The 25616-nt window shown below is 35.5% G+C and overlaps 1 protein-coding gene across 2 annotated transcripts in view; it reads left to right on the plus strand.

Moving 5' to 3' along the window:
- The first annotated feature begins 3143 nt into the window (after window positions 1-3143).
- Window positions 3144-25616, plus strand: part of LOC5569086 (myosin-VIIa) — a 98840-nt gene continuing 76367 nt past the window's right edge. Inside the window, exons 1-2 of one of the 2 annotated variants that reach the window (XM_021847365.1) lie at window positions 3144-3246; window positions 13891-14237. The gene's annotated coding sequence lies outside the window, so the exon portion shown is untranslated. Of the gene's footprint in view, window positions 3247-13459; window positions 13607-13890; window positions 14238-25616 lie in introns of those variants that run through there. The other variant, XM_021847366.1, reaches the window with a different exon arrangement.

Raw genomic sequence — 25616 nt, forward strand, 5'->3', positions numbered from 1 at the left:
ATTTCAAACATAATATCCTCTATTTAAACCTATAACTCCTGACATAACCACAGATGATTTTGATTTTGCTGTCTTAGATGGAACTCAACTTTGATCTTAGCCTTTAGGCCGAGAAGCGACATAGAGCTAACAAGTTTCTAGAAGAATCCATAAAGCATCAAAACAAAAACTCTAACCAATTAATCCTTTAGATTGTACTTTGATCAAAGACTTCACTTGCTGCTCTTGCGCTCATCATGACTATCAAAGATTTTAAACTTTCCTTAAAATCAACGCTGTAATCAAACATTGAGCTTGATCGCGGAACATCTTCCATCTTTCTATCATTCTTGACCTCTACTTACTGATTTTGATCTTGCTGTCTTGGATGCAGCTTACCATATCTATGAAACACAGGATCACAAAATTTTCAAACAATTCATTCTTCTTATTTAACTTTATATGTTCTACATCTTCAAACAAAATCACACGTCTTGGGTGGAGCATGTCAGGCTCCAAAGAAATACATGAAGCGCAAAATCAGAAAATTACAAATAAATGATCCTTCTTGTTTAACTTTACATTTCCTACCACTCCTGAAATAACCGCAGCTGATTTGATCTTGCTGTCTTAGATAGACCTAACCAAGCTCCATAACAATCCATGAATCACTAAATCAATAATTTCCAACCTGATTTGATCCAACCTGACAAACTGATTTGGTGTTGCCATCTTGGATGGAGCTTTCCATGAAGCACATATTAGAAATTTAAAAACAAATCATCTTTTATTTTCATTTTACGATCTCTTCTACTCCTGACATAATCACGGCTGATTTTGATCTTGTTGTCTTGGATAGACTTGCCAGGTTGATACACAGGGTCAGAGAAGTTTCAAACAGTTCATCCTTCTTATTTAACTGTACATGTACATGTAAATGTTTTAATCTTGTTTACGACGTGTACTGTGCAAAGTACGAATAAGTACCGTTTTGATTCATATTACGGACACTTAAGGCCTCAGTGAAGTATAACTTACAAAAAAGCATGTAAAATAAATCACTCCGTATGATTCCTCCACGTTATCGAACCTTCTAACCGCTTAACTTTCGAATGGTGAGTGAAGATTTCGATTCCGAAACATGAATAATTTTAAATAAAAGGAAATGTGTGGACTTTACATGATTCTTATTCCGGACGCTGCCTTATTTTTGGATCATATTCCGGACACTTCGATTCGAATTCCGGACAGGTCAAACAAACCATAAATAGAAAAGTCAAATCATCACATGAAATTGTTAAACCACTAGAGAGACGCCTAAGGAAGTTGGGCATTATACATTTTTATAGATAGCTATGGGAAATGCTTATTAAAACGCGCCTTGAAAGTGAGAACTTTTGAACGGCAAAAATTGAAACATTTCGTGTGAAATGTTTCCCATACAAAGTAGAGTGTCCGGAATTTGAAGCTGTCCGTAATATGAATCAAAACGGTATGAGTGAATCATCGTAATTAGTCGGACATCGTCCCGTAGATGGGCTAGATCGAGCCCGAAACCGGTCGACTGAAAAGGTAAATTTAAACCCTTCTTTAATCGTTTGTAAGAACAATATGAGTTATGTCCGGTCTCGTGTCGCGTTCCGTGAGTGTACATGAAGTTCTTACGTTAGCATAAACCCCCGAAAAAAGTCCTTCACATATAAGTAGTTTTCTTTAACAAACTGAAATCTTTTCGTTGTGTTTGTAAATATATTTGTATGCGTAGACGTTTACCTGCAGTAGTAGTGTTATCATGAGAATATAACTTAATGCAATACAATGCAATGGTGAGGAAACAAGCTTTTCGAATTAAAACCTTCCTCATGTACTAAATTTGAATCTGCTGAATCTAAAAATTAATATCACAATCCTTACAACTTGTATATTTAATCATTTAATTAAAAATAAAACCTAATAAATCTGTTAAATACACCTAAATGTAGGCAATTTCCTTCGAATTAAGCACGTTGTTCGATAATGAACGGTTTTATGAGCAAAACAAGCAAGCTTGTAATGTTGTACGATTTCAGGAATGAGTTCAGTAGTTCACACATGAGCTTACACATTATTTTGCATGTAGACATAGCGGGTTCGTTTAGCACCGACATTTTCAAAAGTATTGTAACTTCAAAAAACTGTAAATATTCCTATGCAAGACTTACCTTAATGAAAATGAAATAGTTCAAAATCATCATTAGACATCTATAAACTTGAAAACATGGAATGTCTGTATTGCCTACATAGCATTAAGCACCCTTGGAGGAAATTGCAACTTGGTACCGACCTGATCAAATTCACCCCACTGATCAATTTGCGCCCGGATTACGGTACTTTCACTTAACATTATCAAATTATCCATTTATTCGGCTGTCATGCTTCCCCTGCTATAACTTTAAAAAAAAATGACCGGATCATGCTGAACAGATCAAACGTTTGCATTGGGTTATAAAGTTTTTAATATTTATATCTAGATTTTCATTTATATTATATTACATCATTAAAAGATCGACTATTTCGCCGGTCACTGTTGTATAAAACATCTGAAAAAGACGTCCGTTCCTTGTACTAATATTGTAGTCTCTGAACTTCAAATCCTTTTGTTTAAACTGAAAACAAAGGAAAAAAGTCCTATAATTTAATTATAGACGCAAAATATTATCTTAATTAATTAAAAACACAATTTTTTTTGATAACAATTAATATTTTCCTTTTTTCACCATAATATTAAAACCACTTTGAACTTCTGTCTTGTTTCTAAATGTTCATAAATCATTCTTTCATATCATAAATGATTCATTCATTTCACGTAAAACTTATAATTTTACAATAAAAATAAAATTCTATTAAACCGATCATATGTAATGCCTGCAATACACTTTTGAAAATATAGTTTCGGGTGCCCGCCATCAGAGTACTCTGCCAAATGTATTTCCAGGTGTGCAACAGGTAAACGCGTTTACCTGTGTTCATATAAGCCATACTCGAAGTTTTCACTAAGCAGCCTCACAGTTGACTCGTACGCTTCAAGCTGCCGGCTCATATAGCAATTCTGTTTGTATTTCCCCCTACCAGTCGTATTCAACCTGTTGCGGTCGCAAGGTGTGCTTTCTCCAGGTAGTTCTGCGTACACCCTTTCGGTAGATCTGACCAAAAACTAGATTACTATTATGTGTGAAAAATGCGAGAAGCATTAAATTAGCGACACGCAACCGTCGTAAAGTGCAGAAGGTATTGTTCGCTATCTGGGCTTACATAGGCTCCCCTAGTGATTTTACACCATTCGTCGGTTTGTGACCATTACGAGATATATTTGTACGAAACGTTCGTATGATGGCCGGATGTGAAGTGACAGGCTGCTCAAGCGTGAAGCAACTAGAAACGGGAGGAGAAAAAATGAACTTCATGACCATTCGACGTTAGCTTTACTAGAGCAAGTGCAGGGGTATCTTGTAATGGGCCGAGCAGGCGAGAGAACCCGAGCAGAAAAACATAGCAAACAAATATCGTATCATGGAATTGAAATGAAATACCAGTATACAAAAGTGTGTGGGAATAAGAGGCTAAAACCAAAAATCAATACCATAAATTTTTATGAATAACACCTACAAGATAATAGCATTTTAATATTGTATGTATATCAAAAAGCTGTAAAACATTTGATTATAAAGTGAATAACAATCTGTGTTATTGAATTGGTATTCAATAACAGACCAAGATTTTCAAATTATCCAAGGATCTTCACTTTTGATCATAATCTTTTTCTTCTTGGCATTATGTCCACACCGCGACAAAGTCTGATTTTCAGCTTAGTGTTCTAGTGTAAAAATGCTCATACAACGACTTAGAGCTTGTTGTTATTTTCGCATTCGTATATCGTGTGGTAGGTACGATGCCCTGGAAAGTCGAGGAAATTTCCATTACGAAGAGATTCTAGACCTACCGGGAATCGAACCCAGACATCTTCAGCATGGCTAACCAAACCACTTGGCTAACTTAACCACTCGTCTAAGAAGGCCCACTTTTGATCATATTTTATAGAAATAAAGCAAGTTATTATAGCTTATTCTGGTTTGTGATTGTTATTGTTCAAATATTTTCTTCTGATCGGGTAACTATTCGAATACAGAGCCAAAGTGAGGTAGTGGAGAAAACACCTGTGCCGTTGATGGTTGTCTCTCGATGCTTGTGGGGTTCAGTTCAGTAACGAACGATAACAGTGATCCGGCTTATTTGTACGCATGAAGAGAGAGAACAACTAAATGTGTTTGGGTTGGCTAAATGTTGCGTGTTGTGTGATGTGCGGCAGATAGAAGTGTGCATGTGAATGACTAACGAGCTTTCGATTGGAAGCTTAAACTTAGTGTTATGTTCTACATAAAGCTGCATACAGTTTCTTGCTTTTGATGATGATTTTGCGTTTTCCAGTTTCACTAAATTCAAACGCATATATGTCATACATATGCAACAATTCAAGTACATTTCTGTTTATGTTTTTGAGAATTTCATAATTATGATGTTTCAGCTCAAAATTGTAAATTCTTTTGAATATTGTTAACGAATGTTATACATCTAACTGAGAGTTATGAACGAAAGTTTGCTTTAACGATTTTTTCTGTAAAGCTTACATTTTTTTTTTCATATTTCAATAATTTTCAATAAGACTTAAATTTTAAAGTTTGCTTCGAAAAAAGTGAGTTGAGCCGTTTTCACTGATTTTATTACATAAGCCACAGTACCGACACTGCCAATCGACGTATTGGCTTGTTAATATACGGAATAGTTGAAAATAGCTAAAATTTTGTTGAACACGTCAAAAATGTTATCCATTTTTATTTATAAAACTTTCCAAAATTGATTGTCAGTGTTAACTTTTGTCCCACCGGTGGCTCAAGAGTTCGAACATGTGTGGGCAAACGTTTTCTGATTAAAACGCAAAATGTTATTACACTTTTTATATTAAATTTAGGGGAGGGATTATTAGAGTATGTTTAAAACTACAAAACCTACAAAACTACAAAGTTCAATTTGTAGGTTTTTTTTACGCTATTTTTATGAATATACCATACCAAGCTGAGTTTTGTGCATATAAATATCCATTTTTTTGCATTTTAGTGACTTTTGCCGCTTGATCAGGCATATTTCACCAAATTAAACTATGCACATCTTTTGCAACTTTGAAGTTTTTGCGTAAATATATGGGTGGAACTTTTTCTTCAATACGGGCAGAATCTGATTAGAATTTGCAAAACTTTTGCAAATTTTAATTAATTTTAATGATTTTTTGAGTGAAAGACACAATTCCTACAAAAGATGGTAAATTGTGGAAATATCACACCACAAATGCATTCATTAATTGAAAAATAAATTAAAATACACATTACATTAATCTCCACTTGTATCTCAATTAGAGACCAACCTCTTTTTTTAGACATTCATGCTATGTAACCAGCCCACTTGAGTCTGCCAGTAGGTAATACACTTAATAATAACCACTTTTCTTCAGATTTTGAAACGTTTAAACAAAGCATTAGGGTCCAGCCAAGCGTGTCAAGCCATAAAATTTTTTTGAAGGACTCATACAAAAAATGTGACAAACGGGGGGGAAGGGGTCGAAAAAGTCGAAATTTAGCGTGACATAATTTGTGTACCATCCCTTAGTATTGACACAAGACCCACAAAAAGTGTATGAGTCACACAGAGTTTCAATCGATTTTGTCAGACTTTTTAAGCTCGCTGTTCTTATTTTTATGGAGTTACATACATAGCGCTGTATTGGTTTTTGGGGGGCCTCTATGAAATTTCAACGGATTCTGGAAGATGTCTGGAGATTCCTTGCGGGCACTGCGAAAGTCTTGTGGGATCCCGACAATGTATTATTGGTTATTGGGAATGCTGTGCGAAATCTGGCGATTCCTTATAAACTTCTCAAATTTCTAGAGATTCCTGAGAATTCCTACCGGTACACTAAAGATTTCAAGTGGTATTTTGAGTATTTCTGGCGAAATCTTGGGGATTTTAAATAGGTTTTTAGTGAGATTTGGAGAGTTTTTGGAGAGTTTATTATTGGGAAAATTGACATCGGAGACTTGAAAATTGTAAGCAATATCTTAAGATGTCAAATCCTATCCGAATGCTAAGCGAGATCCTGAGAATTATAGGAGGGATATGTGGATTCCTAGCAACATGCTTCAGAATCTTGTAAATTTTCTGCAGATTTATAACATATATCGAGTAGACTGGCCCAGCTCAGTATGGGAGAAAAATAAAATTGTATAATTCCACGGGGCACCCCCTAGTATTATTTCTTAGGGTTAGAGGAAGAATTCCTGAAAATTTCAGTTCATTTGGTCGTTCCATGAGCTAGCGCAATTGAATTGAAGTTAATATGAGATTTTCAGCTCACACATATGGGAAACAGCACATCATCTCCTGTTTGGCCAGGAAAATTGTTGATCGCGTTCAATTGAACCCAGAATGTCAAAAACACTACTTGATACCATAGTGAACAATATTGTAGAAGGTTGTATGATGATTAAAATTGAGTTGGTGTTTTAACTATCTGAAGTAGATTTGCAATAATGCTTGCTATTTCTTCAACATAGCTGGGTGGTAGCCACTAAGCGCATCATAGCCACCTATGACGCTGGGCGAGCTGTGGCACAAGACGCATGCACATATGTGATTGTACGGGAGTGCTGATCTAAGCCTAACATTCAACTACGAAAGGTTAATTAAAATGATCTTAAAGCCAGATACAACCTTTTGCAACTATGTTCATTAGGGTATCAACTAGTGAATTTGTAATTCTGGGCTCAATTGAACGCGATTTACTAGTCTACGGAACGAAACAGTGGCATAGGGTCAATTTTCAATATATTTGAAACACATATTCCATACAAACTTCGAATTGAATGCGCCAGCTGGGGGAGCAACCAAATGAGTTGAATTTAGAGAGAGCTATTTTCTTACTCTAAGGCACATATCTAAGGGGTGCCTCGTTGAGTTTTTCAACTTTTTTGTTTAAGGTGAATATGAATCGAAGCCAAACTTCAAATTTTCAAGAGCACGAGTGTGGAGAACCAAACATCCGTTTAAGCTGAAAACTTAATCGATTGGTCACTAGCTGGTGGTGACCAATCGCTTAAGTTTTCAGCTCAAACGGGTGTTCGATTCTCCAGATTCGTGCTCTTGAAAATTTTAGGTTTGGCTTTGATTCATCTTCACCTTAAGGGCCTGTCTAATATCGAGTTCAACTTCTAATGCTAAATCTCATTTCAAATGAAAATCATAAGAAGTTATTTGCTTATTTTATGAAATAACGAGCCCCATGTGTGGGTCATGTTGCCCCTTTGACTGCAGTCAATTATTTGTTAGCCCCTTTGACTGCAGTCAATTATTCATTATGAGATGCTTTACTTTGTCAAAAAGGTTAATTATAGGAGCCATTCTCAACTTGGTTTGAAAGGGATCTGCGTGATCTGTGTGGATTTGAATTCGAAACTTGTTACTATCTAAGTAATTGGATCACCAAGTGACTCGGTAGCTTAGATGGTAAACCGCTCGTCTAGCATCCTAGGTTCGATTCCCAGCCGAGCACGTGAATTTTTTTTCATAAGTTCATCCATAATCTATCCATCTTTACCACGCGTAATAAGTTAATTAATTTGATTCGTAATGTTTTTCGAATACATTTCATCTACATTGAACAACATCAGAAATCCTATCAAACAATACAGTATGATGCTTTTTCATGCTATATGCATAATTTCATCGATGCGTTGCTCAGAATTTATAAACAACTCAAACCTTTTTTTTACTTAAACGTTTATTTATCAGGCTCAAGCGCCACTAGGCATAACGAAGCCGAATTCCATTGATTTTTTTTAACAAATTCATAATTACTATGTTTATTTTGAAGGACCGTGATTGGACGAGGTTAAGGGTAATTTGAGGAGATGATATGGTTAAGGTTTACGCATTGACGTTCAGTATAGTAGTGAGTAGCGTTGTTACTGCAGCTGCAGGTCAACCGTGGAGAGGACATGACAAAAACCTGTAACGGTACAAATCAACGTATTACTAGGAGACAAGGTGGAAAAACGAAGCCAGAAGGAGGACGATGTGCACAATCAAATCAGCGAGAGTAGAAAAACAAACAATGACATCAATTTGCTACAAGAGTTTGCAAATAAGCATCATATAGGGGGACTGGGGGCATAACGCACCAGCTATGGAAGGAAGCAATTTTTGCTAAGAAATACATTATTATAAGCTCTTTTTAAATCAAAATTTGATAGACGATAGTAAGATAATTGAACAATTTTAAATAAATGTTTTAAACAAAATATTTTCTATTATTTAGGGTAAAATAGCGTTCCAAATCACATCGTTCGTTCAATCAAGATTGGCGCGTTTTATCCCGACGGTGCATTTTAAACCTAGTTCCCCTATACAAAATCCTTCCTACTCAGAATACAGGTCGGACTCGATTTTTTTTCACTCCGGATAATCGAATCACTAAAAGAAAATTTAAAATTTGCTATAAAATAACTTATATTTTATCTTTTTTCGTTGTTTTATTTACCGTTTTGATTCATATTACGGACAGCTTCAAATTCCGGACACTCTACTTTGTATGGGAAACATTTCATACGAAATGTTTCAATTTTCGCCGTTCAAAAGTTCTCATTTTCAAGGCTTGTTTTAACAAGCATTTTCTATAGATGTCTATGAAAATTTATACTACCCAACTTCCTTAGGCGTCTCTCTAGTGGTTTAACGATTTCATTTGATGATTTGATTTTTCTCTTTATGATTTGTTTGACCTGTCCGGAATTCGAATCGAAGTGTCCAAAATATGAGGCAAAAGTAAGGAAGCGTCCGGAATAAGAATCATGTAAAGCTCACACGTTTCTATTTATTTAAAATTATTCATGTTTCGGAATTGAAATCTTCACTCACCATTCGAAAGTAAAAAGGCTTGAAGTTTCGATAACGAGGAGGAATCATACGGAGTGATTTATTTTATATGCTTTTTTGTGAGTTATTCTTCACTGAGGCCTTAAGTGTCCGTAATATGAATCAAAACGGTATATGATGCAGTGGCGTAGCCAGAAAAAAGTTCTAAGAGCATAAGGGGTCCTTAGAAGAAAAAATGTTTTCGACCAGCATACACGAAAAAACCTTTTCACACCCCCCTTCCTTTCCTACCTGCGTCCAAAACTGCTAAGTCATTCATATTGTATATTTCTATACTAAATTATTTAAATTTTTTGCATAAGAATTAAAAAAAGGATATAAAAAAGAATACTCCGAATAATCGAGTCTGTAATTCTGGATAATCGAATCCTGGATAATCGAGTCGTCGGATAATCGAGACTCCGGATAACCGTGTCCGACCTGTGTTTGGAAAATGGTGTAATCATGATTCAATCAAGATACTACACAGTATCTTGATTGAATCATGAAGCTATAGCTATTACATATGATGGCCTGGAATAATACATACAGTTTCTTACCGATTTTTGATGCCAAAATGTCATGTTGTCAAATAAAAGGTACGTTTTTTATCATTGTAATCACTAAAAAGCTTCAGAAAATGCATGGTAACTACTGAGGTAGGTCTAGTGTATTCGGAGTCGTGGGATCGAAGCCCACCAGAACGATTCCATTATTTTTCACAGTTTCATTTCATTTATTGTAGAAAATAATTTTGAATTATTTACGAGCACACAGCGTTGCCTGTAATTTTTGCGTGTGGATTCGACCTATGAGTTTATAATACTATTGGATTTTTGGACACGTGACAGAACTCCTTAATGTATTTCCTGAAAACTTTTTAGACAAGTTACCGGGACCTCCAGATAGAATACCCAACAGATTTCATGCGTATATTTCTTGCAATCGTTCTGTTTGAACTTCGAACAATGTTCCTGAAAATATTGGTTATTTTTGGTTGATTTATTGGTACAATGCCCGATGGATTTAGACAACATGCCAAAAAATGTCATACTTCGTAAATCGAACTGTGTCAAAAACATAGAGATTAATAAGATTGAAGGCAGACTCATGATCCATTTGTTGTATATGCATTCCCGTGTTGCCAAAATTGACCGGTAAAGTTGCCGAAATACTAAATTCATAACGAAAAAAAAAATCCATGGAAGATTTTTTTTCTCGAACATAATTTCTAAAGAAGATGGTGTACATATCTTAAGTTCTAATGTCTAAAGTTATTCATTGAGTTATTATTTATACAAGAATACAGTTAAATTAGTACCGTAATCAGGGGTATCATTGATCAGCGGGGTACCATTGATCGGAATTACTCATCTCATCAAGAGTTCGTATTATTATTTATTAATGAAACATTTCCAAATGGTGCTTCTCTTTCTTATATTCATAAGCTAATAAAAGTTAATATTTTTACGAAAATTGCGTTTACCTTGTGCGTGAATTTGTTTTGTTTTCGAAATAATGATTTTAATTGTTAAGGATGACACTACCGTAGATTCATGTTTCGCATAAGTTCTGCAAACTATATAAGCAATGCAAATGTGGTTCTTACTAAAAACGACATCGCCGAAAACGATTCCGCTGTCAAAACTTTTATAAGTATGCTCAATTAGGCGACATTAACGAATTACTGTTAAAAATGTAAAATGCCCTTAGGAAATTGCTTACCTTTAGGCGTATTCCGTGGTTCGAAGTATTTTTAATTTTAAAATAACTCAAATAGTAAATGACTTGTAAGCGTTTGGCCTCCATACTCGGCTTCAGGGGCCATGATTTAAGTAAGTAACGACATTTTCAATATTACCGAACGTTGTTTACATAGATGATCAATGTTACCCCATATCAGCTAAATCAAAAAATCGCCTCAAATATTTTTTTTAGCATGCTTAAATCTTTCAATAAACAAAATACAGTGTATAGTCTCGAGCTATGGGTGGCAGTACTTGTTTTAAAAATATAAAATTTGCAGCATTTTCATTTTCAAACGAAATATCATAGAAACATCTAGAAAAATGATCAATGACCGAATCAGCAATTTCTATCGAACTCTGAACATGGATTCTTACATAAATCGCCATTCTATTCGACCAATTTATAAAATCTTACAAGTTATGTAGCAGTTATTTATACAAGTTGCCTGCCTCATAGGATTCTCCTTAACGTTATTTCTAAATTTAATGATATGAGAGATCTACTCATAAGTATGTCTCACACTACGTTCATTTCTTCAATGCTCATAAACAATTCCAGTTTGAGTTTTTTTTATTTTGTTTTATTTCAAAATGTTAGAATTAAGTAGGGGAAGTGGTGGTAAAATGAACAGGGGTGGTAAAATGAACACCGTGCCTTTTACCGAGATAAAACAAATTTCGATTAATTTTTATTACGCACGGAAGATTCAGAGCATACATCTGCGTGTTCGAGTTGATACGTAGGTCAATTGAAGTGAAAATATCAACGAAAACTAAGATTTTAGGAAACCACGTTTGAAAATTAGAACAGACGTAACTTTTGGCTCGGAAGCCTTGAGGTTTTTCAGTGAGGTGAATATCGTTATGATATGATGTCAAATCTGATACCTTGAGAATTCTTTTTGAATGAGTTACAATCATTAATGGATGTATTTTCGGTGGGACAATGAGAATTTTCAGAAATATTTGTTTTGCTCACGTTTTTTGCGTGGTGTTCATTTTACCACCAACCGCTGTTCATTTTACCCACATAGTGCAGGTAAAATGAACATTTGCATCGCTTTTTGATAGCGATGAAAATATGTGAAAATTTAGCTATTTTAGTCTGAATCCATGTCGCTGCTATAGATAACATCCCTATTTTTGATGTTGTGCGATAGAACTATACAAATTCCTCGTTTTTCTATCAAAAACAAGATGATTTCCTTAAGGTGTTCATTTTACCACCCCTTCCCCTACCCAATAATCAAATGAAAATAAATGTGTTGCCAAAATCGGGAAGAAATTGTTGCCAAAAACGGGTGTGACCAAAAATGAGGATAGATAAAATCTGGAAGGCACTGTATTTTAAAAATGCACGAATTTGTCAGAAATTAGAAATGTTTGAGGTCGGATTGATAGCCGTATTGCCTTATATTTGAACCAAATTATCAGTGCTTCTATTTTTGTATGAAACAAAAATGATTATATTTAGTAAAAATGGGTCACAAGATTGCAAAAACCCTATAATTTTAAAGTTTAAAATTCAACGGCTTAGCTGTGCGGTACTGGAAGATCTCTGGATACACAACCATTAATATTTAGCAGACGAATGATTCTTTATCATTTTCTGAATATATTTACACCAAGCCGTACTTTCGAACTGTTCCGGAATGGCCATATCCAAGCAACCATGACTTGATTTTTGTGAGTCGGTTAAAAAAGAATTTGTGTTCAAATTTCAAATGAAATAGACTCCAGGTGTCCTCATATTGAGTGAACCAACTTATAAAAAATCAGGGGTATGTTCTAGAGTTTTATATCTCTCGATTTGTGAGATCGTTCCAATACCATTTCCATTTTTACCCTTAATGAATAATGTGTAACTTTTTCTTGAAACATTAGGAAGGTTAAGGAGTACATAAAATGAAACAACTTCTGGAATATTCAAAAGCGAAAAATTTGCAGCTGTTCATAAAGATAATTAGATCGCCAGTATCGACAAATCGATCAAATCTTCAGCATTAGAGCCCTACTGTTTGGTTCAATAGATTTGTGCTCTTGAAGATTTGGAGAATTGTTTCGATATATCATCTATAGCAAGAACTTGTTTAAAAAAGTACGAAATATCATCATTGAGCATTAACAAATCGAAATATTTTGTGAGAGAGATTCAGCGTCAAAATGGACATGTATGAATTTAGTAAGAAATTTGAACCTAAATTTTCTGAAAAATATTTTCAAAAATTATAAGCCTGAGTTTGAAAATTTTCAAAATAAAATTCAAAATCATTAGAAAAGGCTTAATTTAATCTCATATTTCCATTTGTTTTCATAGTGCTTGCAAACTCGTTCTTTTAAACCGAGTTTGTGCAACTTTTGTAAGTTTAGTTGAGTTATTAGTGCGGATTATAATTGCATAATCGTCTTTTGAATAAAATATTAGGGATTTATTATTTTATACTAATCGAATAAAAATTCATTAAATATTCCGAAACACTTATTTAATTTATGATTAATACATGTGTATAGAACCACCGACAACGGAAATTTCGCAATGTTTTGATTTTCCTTCCTACATTGCATGAAATTTTCTCACCTGCTTCATGCTGCTCACTGAAAGCTCAACCCATCCCATCGCACCACTACTTGTCGCGTCGAAAGCTCGCTCTCTTCACACACCACATACCAGTACCGTAGTGGTCTACACTAGCCGTAGCAGCTCATCCACCCATTTCGCTGGAGTTCAGTGGCTCGACGGCCAGCGCGGACAGTCTGAGTTTAACTTTCTTGCGTTGCGTACACGTAAACCGGAGTCGAGCCGAATCTCCTGCCTTCACCACCAGCAGGAGCTTTGGTGCTGCTGGTTACACCTGAGCTGAGAAGGGGTTTTCCTGTGGCTGGTATATTTCCATCCATTTTCTTTTTTTTCTGGTTGAGTGAAAAATGGGAACGGTGTGTGAACAAATGTATTGATGGATATCGTTAAATTATTTGCTGGAATGTGACAGAATTGGTGTTATTTTATCTTACGGTACAGATTGCAAGTGTGTGATAGTTGAAGAAACACCAACAAGAAAAGAAGAAAATTCATTCAAATTAGGAGAAAAATGTTTCAATACTAGTTTTTTTCTCTGCGTTTCATCCACTGCATGTGTGAGTGTAATTAACGGCATTTTATCTTCAGAAATAAAGTTCAACAGTGAAACAGGAATGGTGGAGAAAGAGTTAAGAAGAGCTGAAGTATAGAAAGTCAAGATACCTGAAGAGAGTACCACGGAGAATAAGAAGAAAATTTGAAATCGTTTATGGAAAAGTGAGGTCAAATTAGATGATCACAACAATTAACTACATATCAATCGCGTGAGCTGATGGATTACTGAGCGTTAATTGAAGGATTACCACTGATCAGTGCAAGTACTTCGAACAGCCTAATCTAGGACGTGAAGCACCCTTGAGCACTTCAACGTTTTGTGAGTTCCCCCCTTGGGCGTGAAACTTCATTGGAACCACGCGCACCCATCTACTTCATCGGTAAGTTTGCGAAGCGAAAATTACTGAATCCGAACAAATTTGCTGTCTGGATTGAATTTATGAATTCCATTTATTTTCATTGTGGAACACCACCTCTTCACTCAGCCACCCACCCAGCTTTGGTGCAAGTTCCACAAGCTCTCTAAAACGGGAAGAAGGAATCTTTTCGTCCGGTTCGTCGCCGTCTTCAGTACCTAACGTCGTCAACGGTGCTGATGTTTGGGATACCGTCAAATGGGGTAACTGTGATAATGCGAGTGACTTCTATACTAAACCTAGTATACTCTCAAGGTTTTTTTTTCATTTTTATCTGCAATGTTTAGGAAAAAATCAACATATTAGACAAAAACCTAATATAAGCTTTTCTTTGAACAAATCTTTCGGGAAAAAATAGTTTTGTAGTGCAGTGATATGATTCCGCAATTGTTCTTCAACTTTCCAAAAATTAAAAAAAAATTCTAAAAATTAAAATTAATATTGAGCGTAATTTGTGCTAAGTGATACCCTGTTTGTCTGTGATTCATCGCCCATCCTTAACAGTTTAATTGAAGTAGAACATCAATTTAGTCTTAAATCTCTGAGCAAAAAGTTTTTTTTTTCGGATTGGAGCCATTATTGTAGTAAATTTCCATATAACCATATAAAATTGATAATTTTCGACCACCTCTCCCCCCTTAGTAACGCATTTCGTATGGACTTTTTTTTAAATATGAGATGTAACGCTTTAGCTGACTCCCCCTCCCCCTAGAGCGTTACATAATTTGTGGACGGAGCCAGCTTTACTCAGATATAGGGTTTCATTGCTAGTAATGGACCTTTAAGTTGCTGAGATTAATTCTCGATGTTTTTTCTGCAATGATTTATTAGACGAATATACGTTTGGTGAAGCCTGTCATCAAGTTGCATGTCTTCACATTATAGTAAACATTTTATACACACAAAATTATAAAATGTTTTCAGGGAAATATACACTTGGAAAACAGTTGCATTAGATCCATTTGATTCTTTTGATTCTCATATTATCTGACTCGCAGCTGAAATTGCCTATTATTGACCCACCTGAAATAGGGTCCCAAAGCCCTTTCTGATTTTTGTACCAAACACTTCGTTTTACGGTACCACACATACCTGATCCAGACCGAACCACCAGCAGCAGTCTGAAATACAGGTTTTTCAAATTTTCTAATGGTTTGAATAAGTTCGAGTTAAAAAAACACATTCTTTTGTTATTAAAGTTTATGTCACCTTTGGATTTTTACTTTTTACTTTTTGGGTGAATTAACTCAGACCAAATATTTTGCCAGGAACTGCTGTTCCCCCGATGGATTTTTCATTTGTCAGTATCTGTAAGGTATCCATAATACGTAAAGATTCCATAACCGGCACCGACACCCTATATATTCATATAAACAAGGTGAGATTCCCCAGTACTAGGCAGCACTCTAAACCGACATTAAATACATCGAAAAATGTTGAAATCATAGTCCAATCAACAGGCCTTACCAAGGACCACTATGAATAAAATCACAGTGGTTCTTGGTATGATATGTGAAATCAATCTTTACAAGTGCTGACAGTTTATGTACCCTTCAGTGAATTTAAATTGGTAATATGATATAATGAATTGATTAAAAATCATGTACACAGTGTTAGGAATTTTATATTATTTTTGTTAAAGCATTGTTATACGACATGTGTTTGCACTCAGTAAGTACACAAAACATTATACAATATTTCAAAAATCGAGAATTCATGATCATTTTCTTTTTATTTCTACGCTGCTGCATAACTAAGATAGAGCCTCAGCTTAGCGTTTTTATAAGCACTTCCACAGTTACTAACTGAGAGCTTTGCTAATTGACCATACAATTGCATGTCAAATAGCATTAATGTAATATACGCCCTATACAGTCAAGAAATTTTCCATTACTAAAAGATTCTTGACCGGCGGAATTCAAACCTATGACCCTTAGTATGTTCTTGCTAAATAGCTGCGAATTAAGCGCTGCGGAATTTCGAACTCCAGAGCTTGTACTCTCCAAACTATTGAGAATGGTAGCTGTGTTTAATTATTAATTTTGTCAGTAATTACTAAATTAAATCGGTTCTGCAACGCTCTATAGCACTTGAGCCTGCACATAATAAGTTAAGTATGATTAGCAAACAGGCTTCAGATGTTCAAATACATGGTTATTCAATTAAACATTAACGTATTTGACAGACTCGTTCTTAAAAGAGCCTAACTTAAAATTTCGATTTTTTTAATCTTGCCAGAGGTGTAGAATAGGTATCTGGCGTTTGTAGTTTTGATGGCTATTTTTGTTTGATAATAACGATAAATGAAGAAACCGTGGACACATCCTTGAAATATACACATCATTCTGAAGGGATCTGTTGAAATCTGTTGATTTCCAATAAACTCTTACAATTTCTAAAACATACCGTGAATTCTTAGCAGGAAACTGTAGATTTCTAGAGGTATTTTGAGTATTTCTGGAATAATCTTGAGGATTTTGAAAAGCTTTCCAGCGAAATTTGGAGAGTATTAATGGTAGCCTGGGAAATATAAATTTTTGACCATGTTCATCGGAGACTAGAAAATTTTCAGCAATATCGCAGTGGAATCTTAACATGTCAATTCCTATCGGATTCCAAAGCTAGATCCTGAGAGTTTTAGGTGGGATCCTGTGGATTCTTAGCAATATGCTTCAGAGTCCTGTAATCCTACGGAAAGGATTATGACATGTATAGAGCTCAACTTTATGGATCTGTTGTAGTAGTTAATGTTTGCCCTTTTGACTGCAGTCAATTATTCGTTATGAGATGCTTTACTTTGTCAAAAAGATAAATTATAGAAGCCATTCTTAACTTAAAGATTATTTTTTCAAATTTTAAGCTAGAACTGATTTTTAACGTTCAAAAAATCAAAAAAATCATACAGTTCCGTATTATTCTGCAGAGCAATTTAGGCACTTTCATGATTCAACTTTGGCATGGAGGATTTTTCTCGGTCGAGTCGTCTGAAACTTTGCAATAAGAAGCACTCATATACGACGCCTAGTGTGGTCAAATATGAGCTCAGCAGCTTTAAAAAAAAAAAAAACCACTGCCGAAGTGAATCAAGAGGGCCAAGAATAGGATCCGGCTCCCTATCCAGAGCATTTTTTTTCTCATAAAGACGTGAAAAATTCAGTAATACATTTCATAGTTTTTTTTTGTATCCTTGCACACTTTTAAGGAAAAACCCAGTTATTGAATGAAGGTCACTTACGCGATTACTAATTTTACATGGCTCACAAAAATTGGATTATTAAAAATTGTTGAAGATATTTAAGCGATTTAAAGTATGTATAATGACTGCCATTAACATTACGGGGCTATAAATTCGTAGCATAGTGCAATTCTACGGAAATCTACTCCAAAATGGACCGTTTTGAAGTCTCGATGGCATATGGTTCCATAAGGATGCTGTAATATCGTTTTAATTATGTTTTTAAAATCAATAATTGGAAAATAAAATTTAAAAATGGGTTCCGATTGTGGCACGGTTCCGTTTTTGGCAACTGAAAATTCCGACTTTGTCCCACTGTATAGAAATCCGACGGAGTCCCACTGTATAGAAATCTTTGAAAACCGATAGAAAATTGTAGTAACATCTTTAATTTGAAATCAATTGATAATGATTTTGAATAAAAAAATATTCGGTTCATGCATTAATGAGTAAATATAATTATAATTTGAAAGCATCATTGTATTTTGCACCAAATTTAAATCCATTTGGGAGACAAGAGATGCTAGACCAAACTTGTAGTTTGTCCACATTTACTTTACATTATAACCATATTTGTAGTTTTTGTACCATCTTTGTAATTTTTGCTCAAGTATCTTAAAATACTTTCATTTTTAATGGAGTTTGTCGATATTTATACCATTAGGCAAAAAAGCTTAGAAGAATGAACTTTCATAAAAGTTATGTTGAATAATGAAGTTTGTAAGTAATTTCAAAATTAAATCGGCTCCGTAATGCTTTATAGCTCTGGAACCTGCACATAATCTGTAAAATATGATGAGTTCTTGTAAAATTCATAAATAGTGTATTTGTCATCACATATGAAGATATTTTTGTACTGACATCTGGCAGCTCAGTAGAACCTAAATTATTATTTATGTAAAAGTCGCAAATGCTTCAAATTGGTAATACATTCTTTGAGCACAAACATATAATGATGTAAACATTTATAGAAATAGATACATTTCTAAGTTGTGTCTGGTATTGGAGGCCACCTTCTAAGATTTTTCAATTTAGTACTAAAATACATCATTAAAATGCAACGTTAAAAAATACCAATTCAATTTCCACCATCAATGTTTCCCCAAAACTGGAAATCGACTTTCGAATACATAAAAATTATAGGTTCATTAAAAATAAATCATCAATTGATCTTTTTAATACAACATAGCGTAACAAAAATAATATGTTTGCGCGTCTCATGGATCAAATCTTGTGTAAATTAAATTTGGGGTCACTGAATCTGATGCCACTCTCAAAAATGTTCAAGCACGTCACAATTTTTAAACTAGACTTCCAAAGTTTTGCAAATACTTATGAATGTTGGTTTGCAATTTAAACTATGCCTTATCTCACTTTTTGATGATATAATGACTCGACTTCCGAGTCTAGTACACGACACTGAAGACGGCCTTACTATTGAGGTCGAAATATTTACGCGTATCTGTCAAAGGATACAAACTCTAGTGGAATTAAATGGTATAGTACTAAATTCTGTTTTCCATTTATTTACAGGTATTCAGGTAATAATCAGCTCAAAGATTTATTATCACAAAAAAAAGTTCAGTAGTGTAATCAATAACTTAAATACCAGTGTTGGTGTTAAAAATATAAAAATTCAAATATTTAAGACCGACTGCAAAACTAATTAGATTTTGTTCCAAAAATCTATCAAAGTTTCCCCGTTTCACGGTACCACACATACCTGATCCAGACCGAACCACCAGCAGATAGAGGTACATACGTGGAACTTTTTCCCTGTTACATTACTTTTTGCTTCTGTGTGGCAGGCTAGTTTGCCAGACCGATCCAGACTCGGAAAAAAGCAAAGCGAGCTCATTACTGCCGTGTGCCACTGGCTGACTGGCTGACTGCATATGGGTTTGGGGCTATGGGCGGCGGCTGTACGGCGGATGGATCCGTGTGCAAGAGGAATAGATCACCTGGCGTGTGTGAAATAAGTGATGCGATGCACTACACTATATGGACGGCTCTGTTGCGTGGATTGCATTATGTGTCATTCGGAAGTTTTTATTTTTCTGTTGCTGGGGAAAAACATCTCGTTGCAGGAAAGTTTCATGTTTGCATCCGGACAAAAGTGGTTTGCCTTTAGCTTTATTTTCTTTTTCATAATTATGGTTGCAAAAATGAACTAAGAAAAAGAAAAATTACTAAAATGAAAAAGGCTAAGTTGCATCCTCTTAGCCTGTCTCAATAGATTTATAAATTACAAATTACAAAAAAAGAGAAAAATATCATGAATGCCATATGCAATCAGATATTTAAAGTAGTAGTCTCTCCATTTGACATTTCAAACTTTTTTAAGGAAAACACCCGTGACTTTAAATCATCAGCACCATCAGTAATATTGGTTCTTCTAGTTCAATAGAGTTAACCTAAATTGATTTGACATCAATATTCGTTCAATCATGCTTGGTTTATTGTATATACCAGAATGTCAAAAATCTCGAAAACATACTCACAAGATTTACATAATCAACAGAAGAAGATCACTCTTCCACTGGATTGGATCCATTTATGTCCCAAACATTTTTAAATGCTTCTTCTTCCTATCTATCCACTTTTGCGTTACATTCCACATGAGATAATGTCAACGAATGAATGTATACTGAGTTTTCCCATAAAAGTTTGAAGGGCTTATGTAGTTTCGGTTTTAATCCGAATGAGCTCAAATTTTGGGAGGACACACAGCATTTGAACTAGAATAGGATGAGCGTTGTGGGGTGCTAACGTTATTTTATAGCCACCCTTATGTATATTCAGATCCTAAAACAAATATTTTTCATAAACATGAGAAAAAACCATTCAAATTATAGCACACATAAGCATTGAGAAAGCAGCACAAATTCGTGACAATTGTATGAATGTTGATTCCGTTAGCCAAAGATAAAAATATGAGACTAATCTCTAGCTCTTAGACATGATTGACACATGTTCCAGCTGGCACATTCCGGCTAATGAATGTTAAGTCTTTCTGTCTATTTCATGCTGCTCATGTAGCATCTATTTTATGAAACTTATAAATAAATGATATTCTTTACCTTTGCCTTTTTACCGCTGCGGGTAAAACAGTTTTTGCTCTTACCATACATATATTACATTTTTTATTCGATTTTTTTTTTCAAACGATTATTGCTCACCACTAGCACGCAGTTAAAGTTGGCTTAGTGGTCACAAGCCTGCTTCCTGAACGGTAGGACAAGAGGTCAAATCCTGGTCGGACCATACTCGAGTTTTTCTTTTTGTTTAATGATTTAACAAATTTATCAAATAATTTATCTTCATATCTTCAGCTGTTGCGATTAGGATAAAAATTACACCGCAATCCGTATTTTTCTAAGTGTGTAGTTACGAATAAACAGACACAAATCGAAGTGAAAAATTCAAGATAGTGATTCAAGATTTAAGCTCAATGTGTACTGCACATTCACGAAATGGTAAAAATTGCACCAAACGTACGGTTCATGTCATCATCAAAAATAATTAGTTTTTCAACACCTTGGTAACAGTTTGCTTGAGTGGATGGCATTGATGCACACAATAGCATGCGCAAGTTATTGCTAACATTTCTTCCATGGGTTCCACCCTGTGAAACTAATCACAGATTTCATTTTTCTATTACTGTTGTCATTCAACACTTGCACGCTCGTCGCTGATGTCTCTCTACATGTTGTATTTAACCTTCAACCGAAATGGCTTTATTCACGTGCAGCTTACCGAGAACAAAGCAAGTGAGTACACGATAATATGACATAATTCACAATGAGTGATCTTAGCTGAATGCATGTGAATGCATCTCGGATCACATAATGACCAATGGGTCAGGCTAATTACCATTGGTCACTACCAACCAACACACTGGTCGGACCAACATTGTTGAACGCGAGCTGGAATCAGGTCAGCAGAGAGAAGAAATCGTGTCGCATACGCATGCGTCCAACCACCTGGATCAAGGTTTTATAGCAGTACTTCAGGAACCAGTTTGATGCCCATGAACGACACCGATGAGTGAGAACTAAACCGGTCCCTTCCTGGGAGCTCCCGGTATATGATTTCCTCAATGTTTTTGAGCCAAGGAAGAAAGCGATCGCCAGGCAAGTCTGGTGCACATCTATTTTGGCCTCACTAAGGAATGGCAGTATATTTAAAACACCAATAAAAATGGGAATGCTCATTAAAAAATTAAAACTGATCAGTGATAAAAGTAATTATTCACCATTACATGACATGATTCATAAATAAATGAAATTTACCCATAAATAACTTCATTGGTAGCGGTAAACCAAAAAAAAAACTGATTTAAAGTGAAAAATTGTACCATTAAATAATTTTGAAATATACCACAAAAATAAAAACATTATCCGTAAGGAACACAAAATATAAGCATGGTTTGTGAAGCATTGCTTTATCAGTTTTCTCTGAGTTTCTCGTGGGAGTTCTACATTCCCTGGATTAGTAGATATTATTTTCTTCAAATTTCCTTAGGCTTATGATCTCACCAGAAATTTTCTCGAACAATCTCTACCAAATGCCTTGAATAATATCTTAAAAAATTCCACCAGAGAATACTTTGTAAATTATTTCAATAATTTTTCGTGGAAGGTCTTAAACGTGCTGATTACATATAAATTCCAAATGTTAGTTAAATTATTGAGTTGTTCAATAATAAATTGTTTTGAATTTTCTGGTATAGCTGATGATTTTTAAAATGAATTCTATGAGTCTTACCAAAATTGTTTTCAAGATAACCAAGCAAGGATTCCTTCCACAACATTTTTCTAAACCTTGCATTTCAGGTGCTTACTAAAATCTATCGGAAATTCTTTCACGATTGCTTGAAAAATCCGCAGCAAAAATTACCCAGCTCTGCTAAAACTTTAATGATTCTTACATGTGTTACAATTAGCAGTCCCCCAAATATTCCACAAGATTTTAATAAGCAATCGAATAGGACTCAACTGTACAAATGTTCTCACGCGATTTCTCAGTGAAGATCTCCACTAATTTACCTGCATTCACAGAAAATTCTCTAAATACTTCTTTAGATTTTTCTAAAACTCAATTTATGTTGCTCTGCAACTCCCCTTCTTTCTACAATAAAATTTCCTTTTTTTTGATTGCTTTCCTAAGAATTTAAAAAATTATAACGTTCCGATACTTCCGATGGTTGTAGGACAAAAGGTCGAAGGACAGAAGGTCGAATGACAAAAGGTCGAAGGACAAAAGGTCGAAGGGACAAAAGGTCGAATGGACAAAAGGTCGAATGGACAAAAGGTCGAATGGACAAAAGGTCGAATGGACAAAAGGTCGAATGGACAAAAGGTCGAATGGACAAAAGGTCGAATGGATAAAAGGTCGAATGGAAAAAAAGGTCGAATGGACAAAAGGTCTAATGGACAAAAGGTCGAATGGACAAAATGTCGAATGAACGTAAGGTCTAACTTGTACCGTTGAAAAGATTATCGTACACATTATCGTACATTATCGTTGTAGTAAAACGACTTCTTATCAGTTTCAGAGTTTATTCGGGAATGATGTCTAGTCAGTCAAGTGTCAGAGAGTATCCTAAGTCATAGACTACTATGATTGGGGTAGCTTAGTATCTAATTATTACATACATATTTATAACATAACATACTACATTCGGTCATATTGATGGCATCTTGAGAAGGAAGACCACTTCCGAGATTCTCTGGTGCTTCATCGTCCGATCTCAAATGGCTACGCAGGAACATTTTGATATCCCACTTCTGATATTTGTAGTAAAACGACTTCTTATCAGTTTCAGAGTTTATTCGGGAATGATGTCTAGTCAGTCAAGTGTCAGAGAGTATCCTAAGTCATAGACTACTATGATTGGGGTAGCTTAGTATCTAATTATTACATACATATTTATAACATAACATACTACAATCGTACAAGCTAACATTTTAATCACAAGTTCCTCCCTTCTCATCTGAAGTTTTTCCTTCTTTTAAATGATAGCTGTTCTTCAGAACTACCGTTTGAAGCATTTATTTGTATTAATGCTATTATTTTCCAAACAAAAGATTCATTTTCTGAATGTCGGTTGTTATTATTTTGATACTTCTGAGCATAAATTAATTATTATTAGCTTTTTATTTCATACATTTTCAATAGAGATTTGTCCTTCTTTTAAACATTGGCTGTTCTTTTGGAGTTATACATTATAGTGATATTATACTGTTGTAGACACTTGTATCGACGATTATTCCTTCTTTTATACATCGGCAGTTCTTCATGGATTTCACTTTCGCATCTAGCCTGTATTTATTTTTGAATTGAAATGTTGCCTTCTTATAAATATCGGCTGTTTTTTATGCTTTACAGTGTTTATGAGCATTTCTAACAAAGGATTTTTCTTCTTTTGAAGTTTTGCTTTTTTGGGGCTATGCATTACAGTTTTATATGACTGTTGGTTTCGACTGATTGAAATTAGCATCAGTAAAAATAATCATCATTTTTCTGGAATTAGGTCCCAACTAGGGTAGAGTCTGCTTCTCAGCTACTCTAGCATATACTAAGAGCTTTTCTGATAATTCGATCATTTTTGCATTTGTGCATCGTGCTTTTTATAAGCAGACGATCTGCAACCCGAACCGTTAGAAGATAATTCAAGGAATGCAGGTGTGATGTCGCACCACCGACGATCTGAAATCTACCCATGCTCTGAATAGAGTTTTACAGAAAACACATACATTACTCTTGGACTCAGACTCATTTCTCTTCTGAGGAGAGGCTCTACGAGGCTTCTACGAGGAGAGGCTATTTCATATAGCACTTCAACATATGCAGCAGAAAAATCCTAGGCAAACTGCTTCTCCTAGCCGCCTTGAACATTGTTACAGGGAACCAGCCTTGGCAAAGCGAACCCTCTGCTCTGCAGTCGACTCATGGCGGCACACATGGTGCTATAATTCCAGTATAATCTGAATGACAGCCGCAGTTACTGCATTCCAGCACTCGGCATCCCAACTAGAGTTACATATTTCTCAGGAGCACATAAATGTACTGACGAGCCTCCAACCAAACTGTCTCTCGGCTCATCGGAATCCTAGTGTGCTGCGCTAGCCGGAGGCTCATAAAAATTTTAAAAGCGCGCGCTAGCTGATGTGCTCTCAGGGAGACTCGTCTCATGCGCTGCTCGGCGCTACGGCTCGCCATCGGTATCCAAGTTGTGAAACAACTGCTTAGTAACGAAGAGCCTCTACAACTATTTCGCCTCATTATGCAGGTGTCTAGATGGTCTATATGATATGGTCGATGACTCGCGATCCGAGAGTTACAATTTCGATCCTCGTTGATAATTTTTGTAGTCACTTAAATCATTGCGCTGAATTTTAAACAGCACATGGGAAGGAGCACATGAGACCACAGTGAGACACATCTCAAGAAAAATGAGGCGCACCAAAAAAGGTCTCATAATGTACAGCGCACCTGTGCGCTTGCAAGCAATGAGGCTTCTGCACCTAAGGCTACAGCACGTGTACAGTAACTCTAATCCCAACACATTGCACATCGAGTGGCATGCACCTCGATGCACTTAGAGTTACATAATTACCAGGAGAACATAAATGAACTAACGAGTCTACAACCAAACCGCCTTTCAACGCATCAGAATCGTAGTGTGCTGCGCTAGCCGGAGGTTAACGAAAATTCTGAGAGCGCGCGCTAGGGGAGATTTAACACATGCGCTGCTCAGTGCTACGCTCGCCATCGGTATCCAAGTTGTAAAACAACTGCTCAGTAACGAAGAGTCTCTACAGCTATTTTTACCTTATTATGCAGGTGTCTAGATGGTCTACATGATACGGTCGAAGACGCGATCCGGAAGCTACAATTTCGATTCTCGTTTTAAAATTTTGTCTTCACATCAATTATTGTGCTGTTTTTGAACAACGCATGTGACGAAGCACATGAGACGCATTGAGAAATTACCCTAAAAAAAGCGAGGAACACCAACATTGGTCTCAAAATGTACAGTGCACGGGTGAGCATGGAAGGAATGTGGCTGTTGCACATAAGGCTACAGCACGTACACAGTAACT

Source organism: Aedes aegypti, chromosome 2 (assembly GCF_002204515.2).
Source record: "Aedes aegypti strain LVP_AGWG chromosome 2, AaegL5.0 Primary Assembly, whole genome shotgun sequence".
NCBI lineage: Eukaryota > Metazoa > Arthropoda > Insecta > Diptera > Culicidae > Aedes > Aedes aegypti.